Below are 10,208 nucleotides of genomic sequence, written 5' to 3'. Positions count from 1 at the left end.
GTCTCTTTAGAAAGTACATCAGCATGAATGAATCTCTGAATTGCTATACCAAATGCAGGGAGCAAGGCACAAAAATTTTAGACATGTTAATGCTAGAAAATGCACACCAATTTTTGGCACAAATATGACAAAAAGCAGATTGGTTGTGCCTGGGACCAGATGTGGGTAAATAACAAGCTGTAAAGTGTCACAAGGAATCTTTTGGAGATTGTGGGAGTGTCTTATATCCTTAGTGATGGTTGTTGATGTGTGTGTGTGTGTGTGTGTGTGCGTATCTATATATCTATATAGATATATATCTATATCTATCTATCTATCTATATCTATATCTATAGATATCGCCATCAAAACTCATTGAATTGTACAACTGAAATGGATGTAGTTTATTTTATGCATATTTTCACTCTCAATAAACTAATAAAGAAAATAGTTGCCCCAAGCAGGTGGGATATCCTCAAAAATATTGAGGGAAAAACAAGAAAGAAGGAAGGAAAAAAGAAAAAGAAAGAAGGAAGGAAGGAAGGAAAGGGAAAATAAATGAAAAAGGAAACAAAGAAACTCAGAAATGGAAACTGGCCATTTGATTCTATTTTTTTTTTAATTTTTTTTAATGTTTATTTATTTTTGAGACAGAGAGAGACACAGCATGAGCAGGGAAGGGGCAGAGAGAGAGGGAGACACAGAATGTGAAGCAGGCTCCTGGCTCTGAGCTGTCAGCACAGAGCCCGACGTGGGGCTCGAACTCACGAACTGTGAGATCATGACCTGAGCCGAAGTCGGACACTTAACCGACTGAGCCACCCAGGCGCCCTGATTCTAATCTAATCGCATGTTCAGTCTGTCTCCTCTGACACCTCATGGGCTTTTTATTAGAAAAAATATTTTTAATTTTTTTTTGTTTATTTATTTTTGAGAGGGAGAGAGACAGTGTGTGAGTGCACGAAGGGCAGAGAGAGAGGGAGACACAGAATCTGAAGCAGGCTCCAGGCTCTGAGCTGTCAGCACAGATTCCAACACAGGGCTTGAACTCCCAAATTGCGAGATCAGGACCTGAGCTGAAGTCGGACAGTTAACCAACTGAGCCACCCAGGTTCCCCTAGAAGAAATATTTAACTGCAAAATTGGTTCTATAATTACCCTCCAGCCAGATGTCACCAGAAACATATCCGTAATTGTTACGTTTATTAATTGTGTGTCAAGGGAAAATGCTCACCACAGAATATCTCAGTAAGAGGGTTTAAAAAAAAAACTTATGAAAGGATTTGTACTCATTTTAGGTGATTTTTGTAGGGGAGAAGGGATTTAAGGAAGTGGGACTGTCAGAAAGTTGGAGTACAGGCGTATATTGTCTTATCATGCTTTATCTGCTGCACATTGCAGATAATTTTTTACAAGTTGGAAGTAAATAGCAACCTTGCATTGAGCAAGTCTCTCCAACAGCATATCCTCACTTAGTTTCTCTGTGTCACATCTTATTAATTTACATAATATTTCAACTTTATCATTATCATTATATTTGTTATGGTGACCAGTGATCAGTGATATTTGATGTTGCTATTTTAATAGTTTCAGGACACCACAAATTTTGTCCATATAATACTGCAAACTTAATAGATACACGTTGTTTATGTTCTGACTGCGCTACTGACCAGCCATTCCCCCATCTCTCTCCCTCTCTTTGGGCCTCCCTATTCCCTGAGACACGAGAATATTGAAATTAGATGAATTAAGAATTCTACAGTGGCCTCTATGTGTTGAAGCAAAAGGAAGAATCACACATATCTCACTCTACATCAAAAGCTACAAATGATTAACTTAGTGAGGAAGGCATGTTGAAAGCTGAGATAGGCTGAGAGTTAGACCTCTTGTGCCAACAGCCAAGTTGTGAATACAATGGAAAGTTCTTGAAGGAAATTTAAAAGTGCTACTCCCATGAACACATGAATTATAAGAAGGCAAAACAGCCAGATTGCTGGTAGGGAGACAATTTTAGTGGTCTCATCAAACCAGCTACAATATTTCCTTGAGCCAAAGCCTAGTCCAGAGAAAGGCCCTAATTCTGTTCAGTTCTATAGAGGCTGAGAGAGAGGTGACAAAGCTGCAGAAGAAAAGTTTGAAGCTAGCAGATGTTGGTATATGAAAGAAGCCATCGTCATGGCATAAAAGTGCACAGTGAAACAGCAAGTGCTGATATAGAAACTTCAGCAAGTTATCCAAAATATCTACCTAAGATAATAAAGGTGGCCGCAATAAACAACAGACTGTTCAATGTAGACAAAACATTCGTATATTGGGAGAAGATGCCATCTAAGACTTCCATAGCTAAAGAGGAGAAGTCAATGTCTGGCTTCAAAGCTTCAAAGAACAGGGTGACTCTTTTATTAGGGGTGAATGCAGCTGGTGACTTTAAGTTGAAGCCAGTGTTCATTTATCATTTCGAAAATCCTAGGGACCTTAAGAATTGCACTGAGTCTACTCTGCTTGTGCTTTATAAGTGAAAAAACAAAACCTAGATGGGCACATCTGTTTACAACATGGTTTATTAAATAGGTTAATCCCATTGTTAAGATCTACGGCTGAGGGGAAAACAAACAAACAAACAAACAAACAAAAAAGATTCCTTTCAAAACACTGTTGCTGGTTGACAATGTACCTGGTCACCCAAGAGTTCTGATGGAGATATACAAGATTAATGTTCTCATGCCTGCTAACACAACATCCATTCTGCAGCCCATGGATCAAGGAGTAATTTTGACTTTCAAGTCTTATTATTTAAGAAATAAATTTCCTAAGGCTATAGCTGCCACAGACAGTGATTTTTCTGATGGGTTTGATTTGCTGCAATCTTGTGATAAAACTTTAACACATGATGGTTTCTTCTTATGGATGAGCAAAGATGGTGATTTCTTCAGATGGAGCCTACTCGTGGTGAAGATGCTGTGAAGATTGTTGAAGTGACAACAAAAGATTTAGAATATTACGTTAACTTAGTGGATAAAGCAGTGGCAGGTTGTAAGAGGACCGACTCCTATATTGAAAGAAAAAAAATGAGTAAAATGCTCAAACAACATCACTTACAACAAATTAATCATTTGTGAAAGGAAGAGACAATCGATGCAGCAAACTTCATTATTGTCGTATTTTAAGAAATTGCCACAGACACCCCAACCTTCAGCAACTTTCACCCTGATCAGTCAACAGCCATCAACACTGAGGCAAGACCTTCCATTAGTAAAACGATTATGACTCACTGAGAGCTCAGATGATGGTTAGCAATTTTTAGCAATAGAGTGTTTTTAAATTAAGATATGTACATTTTTTAGACATAATGCTATTGCACACTTGATCAACTACAGTATAATGTTAGATTTTATATTCACCAAATAATTCATTTGACTCACTTTATTGTAATACTTCATTGCAGTGGTCTGAAACTGAACCCACAATTTCTCCAAGGTACACCTGTAATTCCGTACCTGTTTATTTTAACAAATTTTATCTATTAGAAGCACAAGGTTAAAGCTATAATTAGTAAAGAGCCAGTAGTTACTCATATTCATCAGGATAAATGTATATTTAATTGTTTTGCATTTTCGACAATAGTCTTGTTTCTTTACGTTCAGACAAGATTATCGAGTTGCTTTGTCTTTGTCATATATATATATATATATTTACATTTTATTTATTTTTGATAGAGAGAGCCAGAGCACAAGTGGGGGAGGGGCAGAGAGAGAGGGAGACACAGTCTCTGAAGCAGGCTCCAGGCTCTGAGCTGTCAGCACAGAGCCCTATGCAGGGCTTGAACTCACAAATGGTGAGATCATGACCTGAGCCAAAGTCAGATGCTTAGCCGACTGAGACACCCAGGCGCCCCTGCTTTGTCTTTGTCTTGATCCATCATGGTCACAGAGTGGCCTTTTTTGATATTTATGTTTCATGAAATTGTTTATGTTTAACCGGAGAGCACCTAGAACTAGAGGTGAGTGAGTGCTATGCTAGCTCACATCAATACCAAAGCCTGGCTGATTGTACTTGACTAGCTCATGGATGTTGGGGCTGCTTTTCTCTTTCTCAGATCAAAAAAACCCTTGGAAAAGTGTCCTCACAAAGGAAGGGGGGGAGTTTGTTTTTAGTGATATTTGAGACAACAAAACAATATGCAGGTATTAAATAATTTTATGAATAACTTTAATAATATACACATTCCTAGAAGTTGAAGAAGTGTATGATTTTAATGAAAATGAATTACCAAAATTGACTAAAATTTTAGCCTGAATTGATTTCTCTACAAGTGGGCTAGACTTATCAGATTTTTTTCCCTGAAATTTGGAGTTTATCTGAGTAAAGTTTGTAGTCCTCCCATGTGCTTTGATCTAAAAAAGTTAGTATTTTTAATGTTCATATTCTGCCATGTGAAGCAGGATATAGATTGAACTAAAATCTAATGAACAAAATAAACACATATCAAAAGTAAAACAAGAAGTACCTCTTTGACTCCCTGATGTCTCTCTAGTTTCCCTTCCCATTTCTCTTCATGATCCAGCTGCATTATTAGTCTTGACCTTCATGAGATAGCCAGTATCATTATTATATTCCCATTTTATTTGCCTAAAATAAAAAAACTTTGTGTTTCTTGCAACAAACAATCCCAAGTAATTCAAGATTAAATATCACTTCACTGTAACTATAAATATTTAATACAGGAATGAAAGGATGTTATATATTGAGAACATATATTTATGTAATATATGACACTAAGAGGTTAAATAATAATCCCTGCTTTGGTAATTTTAATTTATGTCTCTCATTGTTCATTCTTTATCATAACAGATCTAAGACAGACATGCACTTCAGAAATAGCTAAAAAAGATTTTAAAGTTTCATGTTCTTGTGTCTAATACAAGATGTCATGAGTTTGAGTATCCCAAATTGATGCTTAGAAAGGGAGGAGAAATAAAAGGAAGGAGAGAAAATAAGTATATTTCTGTCATTAATATTAGACAAGTTTGAATTCAACAAAAGCATTAAGTGATATAAAGGGAATATTTATCAAATTTATAATCTATAATAAAGATATAGCTTTCCCAAATTCATGTGAATCTAATAGAATAATATTAAAATTGGGGTGCCTGGGTGGCTCAGTTGGTCAAGAGTCCGACTTCAGCTCAGGTCATGATCTCACAGCTCATGAGTTTGAGCCCTGCATCAGGCTCTGTGCTGACAGCTCAGAGCCTGGAGCCTGCTTCGGATTCTGTGTCTCCCTCTATCTCTCTTTGCCCCTCCCCTACTCAAGCTCTGTCTCTCTCTCTCTCAAAAGTAAATAAATAAACATTCAAAAAATTTTAAGAAAAAAGAGTAGTATTAAGATGTAAAGTAGAACCTGAGAAAATATAGTAAAATTATGACACTTCAATATATTGGAAGACTTTAAAATATTAGTCCAAATCCTTGAAAGTCTACCTAGTTAAAATATATGAGCCTATATATGGATATGTATATGAAAGATACTGTCTATTCTGTTGATAAAATATATATGTATATTAGTTCAATGTGGATGACAGACTCTAAGGTAACCCATGACCCCCTCTCGGTGTTCATGCCTTGGTCTAGTACCCTCCCCTTTCGTGTAGGTGGGAACTATAACTTGTTTCTAACCAATAGAATATGGCAAAGCTTATAGCATGTCATTCCCATAATTTTGTTACATCATACAAGATTTTGTTTTGGGAAGACTCTCGTTCTTTTGCTGTCCTTGAAAGAGCAAGCTGCCAAGTTTAAACTAAGAAAGGGCCACATGGTTGAAAACCATGACGACCTCTAAGAGCTTAGGTGGCCCTTGGTTAACAGCCAGCCTAAATCTGAAGCTCTCAGTCCTGTAACCTGAAAATGAATTCTGCCAACAGCTTAAGTGAGCTTCAAAATTGACTCTTCAGTGACCCTCCGCCTAAAAACCCATCCCAGCTGATATTTTTATTACAGCCTGGTGAAACCCTGAAGCCAACAACCTAATTAATCCGTGCATCCACTCCTGACCCATAGAAACTGTGGGAAAATAAACGGGTATTGGTTTAAGTTGCTAAGTTTGTGGTAACTCGTTACACAACAATAGAAAACCAATATAGGTGATTCTGTAAAAAGTATATACAAATGTGGAAGTGGTATTAGAACTGTAAGTGGGTGAGGACTGGAAGAATTTTCAAGAGCATGATAGAGAAAACTTAAGGTGCCTTGAGCAGATTGTCAGGGAAAATCTTCAGATAAAGATACGGTGGGTGAGGGCTCCGAAGGAAGTAAGGAACATGTTATTAAAAACTGGAGTTAGAGGGATTCTTGTGATGAAGTGACAGAATACTCAGTGCAGTTGACTCCTGTAGTTACACAGAAAGCAGAACCTTTAAGTGGTAAACTTGGTCATATACCTAAGCAGATTTCCTGGAAAAGTATTAGAGATGGTCACTCTTCCTGCTGCATATAGACACATGTAACATGAGAGCGATCAACTGAGGTAGGAAATGTTAAGTAAATGGAAATGAGGACACAGGACTTCTACAAAGCCTAAGGACATTGTCTTTCAGGTATCTCGGCAGGACCATACATCTGGAAAAGATATGTGAGTGTGACTTTGCTCTAACGGAGTGGACTTCAATAAAATAAATGTGAGACATATAAAGTTCTTGATTAAATTATTTTAGTAGAAACAATGCCAGCTTGGACTAAAATGTAAATAGAGAATACAAAATGAAAGGTGATTACTCGACACCCCACAATTCTGTCTTTCTCCATATATTTATTTTAAATAAATTATGTTCTAGCTCTAATTATAAATATATTTTAAAACATAACAGTCTGTGTTATTAATTTTAAAAGTATATTTTTCTTTCAAATGAAAAATACACACACACACAGATATATATATATAGATATATATATATAGATATATATATATCTATATATATATATATACACACACACACACACACACCTGATGCTTTCAGTTCTATTTTGTCTTTTCCAAAAAAAGTTATATATAATTAATTGCTTTTTATTTTAAAATTAATATTAATTAAAAATATATTTTACTCTACTACATTTGCCTTGGTTTGGTAATTTTTTTCCTGGATTCTTGAGAAGATGTGTGTATGCACAATTTGTTTTATAAAGAGATTTAATTAAGATCATAAATCTCTCATATGTTGCCACCACACTTTTTAACCTGTGAATTATTTTGACAATAAATTAAAGTTTCTAAATAAATTTAACAATTTGGAGTCTCACTTACTGCCTTTAATGCTATTGACACTGGGGAGGGTATATATCAAATATTTAGAAATTATGTAGCAGACACATATTCGTTATGGATTAACCATTAGTTGAATCTCTGCATTATGCAGTCTGTTCTCTCTCTATAAAATCGATTTCCTTAAATTGTTAATTTCATCTAAAACTATTGATGTACATGTATGAAAATCTCTTACTGTTTTTGTTGATGTTTTCCAAAGTTACTGCATAATCTGTTCTTTTTTAACCTTAAGTATTTTGAGAATCTTTCTGGTATCTTAATTGAGGTAATAAAGGACAGAAGGCCAAAGAATTATGTTTCTGATTTCTATCACTTCAATTTAAATTTCATAAGTTAATATGCAATGATCAATTATTTTTGAATGACCATTCTTGTGAAAAAAAAAAGAGTTTCAGGAATGTTATAACTGGTTCTGAATAGGAATCTAGGGTTAGATCATAGAAAGACAGTCTCTACATTTTATCTGCTCACCCTTACCATCCTAAACTTTCCATTAAGAACCCATCATGTATGTATCTATTAGTCATAAATTTGTATGAATTCTTTTAAGACCTATTTATATTTTAATCCACTACCTTTTCAGCATAATGAGTCTTTTATGCATCTTACTTACAGCATACATTTATACTACTTTTAATTTGTTCTCCCATCTACAATGCTTTCTTTAAGGGTCAAGGGATGAAGAAATCTGAACTGTACATGGACTAAAAATGCATGGCCTTATTTTCAGTTTAAAATCTTCAAGCTTGGTTTAGATAATACTTATTATTGATATGACAATGAAAAATTTTAAATGCATCAGGGATTTCCCAGAAAAAGATACATTAAACCTTTGGGTATTAAATAATCTGATGTTATTCTTTCTTAAATGCATATAGTTGTACACTACAGTGGCTACTTTATTTACATTACACTGGAGAGTGCCATTTAAGCCATAAGTACAACTCTACATAATTCAACTTAGTTTAAACATCTTGCTAGAGGAACAGTAATCAAATTTAGCTTCAGGACATACTGTAGACTAATACAAAAGCTCTATATGCACAGTTAAGATTATAGTACAAATGTGGTTCCTATTTTATTATTTGATGAATGGTATGTCAAAAAGTGTTATGCGATTCCATAATAAAAGATGCTATTATAATGCCTCTGCCCAGAAGGACAAAGTTAATCTTGCCGAGAGGACTTGAACTCTCAAATTCGAGTTAAGTAAGTTGCCTCGGGACTCGTCCTTTCAGGTCTCCCAACTGTATGAGGCTTCCAAAAGCATGCCTTCTTGATGTTATATGCCTTATGTCAAATATTACTTTAAAATACATTCACAGTTAGATGTCTTTAAGCCATTAAAGCAGCTATTCCTATCAAACTCAGTAAAAAATTCCATTTATGAACAAATAAGTGTAGTAGTTTAGATTTAAGGAGCAGGGATGTGTACACAACCCAACCACAAATTGCTTGCAAATAATGAACTCCATCCTTGACCCATCTCAATTCAATTAAAGCTTTCTAAGAAAAAGCATCATCGCCACAAGGGTACAGTTTAAAATAAAAAAATCTGAGAGCCATAAAATAAATTAATTTATTGGATTATATCATTGGCAAGTGGTATTGAACAGATGAGCTACCTAATAGATATGCTTCACTGGAAGAAAGATTCCATCAGCAATCCATGTGTATCTCAGAACATGATGTAGATGGGGTAATGGTGACCACGTGTGGCTAATTAAAAGTGTGGTTCTGAAAACTAAAGGGCATCTTGAATACAAACTTAATTTTTAATTTTATCTGAAACCAAAGTGGCATTTTTATTTTATCAATTTGCAAACAAGAGCGTCTAGACAAAACATATTTGTGAAGAAGGTTAGTTTAGGTTCTCATTTTAAAGAGATCATCCCTTAATTCTGTGTAACACTGGAGTATTAGTAGTGTGGTTGGTAATGTTTCTCTAACCTATAAGGACAAAATGAAGCTTCACATGTTTTTATTTTTTGCAATATTACATCACATACTTTTGTGTGTAATGTATCATATGAACATCAAAGCTTTGAGATTTCTGTAAACTTGGAGACTCAAAACAAGAAACATAATCATCTGGAAGAATTGTTGGAATAGCAACTCTGAGATGAAAAATCATGACTGACTAAAAGAAGGCATTTAGAATGAAAGTATTTAACAATGGCACCGCTATTGTGATGCTATTAATAATAGACAATTGGGACAGAGTTCATAATGACTTAATCCCTAGTCCATTAACTTTTATGAATTTAATAAAAATCTATTAAAATGAAAATATGCCACATTGAAATTACCAAGCTTGGATATGCTTATTTTTGATGAGTTTCTAGAATGCATTCTGGTATGAATTTCCACCATCTAAGTGAACTGTGAAACAAATTGCTTTATTTACCATTATCCTAGATTTTGTTTTAGCTTGTCTCTTTTAGTTATTCGTAGAAACCAATATGCAGTATAACAAAACAAAGTATTACAGGAATTTCAAATTATTTTCACTGAATTTGTAGAAAACCAGCTATTGTTTAATGAACCCTGATGCTGCAGTTACTGATGGTTAAAACAATAAGTTAGAAATAAATAACTGTTTTTCTCTTCCTCGTTTGAAAGTGCTTGGCATTTTGCTACAGTAAAAAACATAAGGCCCAATGTATATTTTCAAATGATTTTGTAATATTCTGAGAAAGCGATCTAGATGGATTAGGATGATAGGTTGTTGCTTAGAGAAAATGGTATCAGAGCTATTGTCTTCTAAGCTAAAAAAAAAAAAAAAAAAAAAAAAAAGTATGCTGGCTTAGCAGCAACAATGCTGAGAGAACAGCATCCCTAGTACATTCCCCTGTCTTTTTATACTAAGCAGTTGCCCTCATTTACACTTGTACTTTTACACAGAAAT

Source organism: Felis catus, chromosome C1 (genome assembly GCF_018350175.1).
Source record: "Felis catus isolate Fca126 chromosome C1, F.catus_Fca126_mat1.0, whole genome shotgun sequence".
In the NCBI taxonomy this organism is placed as follows: Eukaryota; Metazoa; Chordata; class Mammalia; order Carnivora; family Felidae; genus Felis; species Felis catus.
This window is presented reverse-complemented; position numbering follows the sequence as displayed.